This window comes from Cicer arietinum, chromosome 4 (genome assembly GCF_000331145.2).
Source record: "Cicer arietinum cultivar CDC Frontier isolate Library 1 chromosome 4, Cicar.CDCFrontier_v2.0, whole genome shotgun sequence".
Lineage (NCBI taxonomy): Eukaryota > Viridiplantae > Streptophyta > Magnoliopsida > Fabales > Fabaceae > Cicer > Cicer arietinum.
This window is the reverse complement of record NC_021163.2, coordinates 22,564,641-22,565,305: the sequence shown is the minus strand read 5'-3', so window position 1 is coordinate 22,565,305 and position 665 is coordinate 22,564,641.

The window sequence follows — 665 nt, the reverse complement described above, 5'->3', positions numbered from 1 at the left end:
CAAACGAAGAAAAACGGTGTTAGGGATTTCAAAACCGTCAAACATAGACCTCCCTGTTTCATCTAGATCTAAGCTTCGTTTCGCGAAGAGAAAGAAGATAAAATTGCTCACTACCATGCTACGGTGTCAGGGAACCAACTTTGGAGGCGACGTTGCGAGCAGAGATTTTACCAGATTTACTCGCGGTACCGTAACCGAACGTTAAAGCTAACGTGAAGGTAAGGGCTCCTTCCAAACTTTTAGTTTGCATTTAGGGACTTATCTGTGGTTGTGTGGAAAAGAATTTTGTTAGGTTTTGAGTATTGATTTGGGGGAAAATGAATCTAAGGCTTTATGGGTAAAATCTTAGAGTTAGGTTTTGGTTATATTGATGAATGTTTCGTGGAAAATGAATTTAAACCCATTTATGTATGATTTTGAGTAAATGAAACTTGTTGTGTTTGAGTGGTGGATTGTGTTGATTTGTGTTCGTCGTATTTGACGTGTTCTTAATTAGTACTGATGAAATTTGATATGTGTATGGTTGGATTTTGTGGAGAAATGAATTGATGTGTTTTGGAGTGTGGATCGTGGATTGAATTTGATAATATGTTTGAGTTTGTTTTGTGTGGAATTTGAAAACCATTAGAGTTAAACGAGTATTAAGAATGGGGAATCTCTTAATG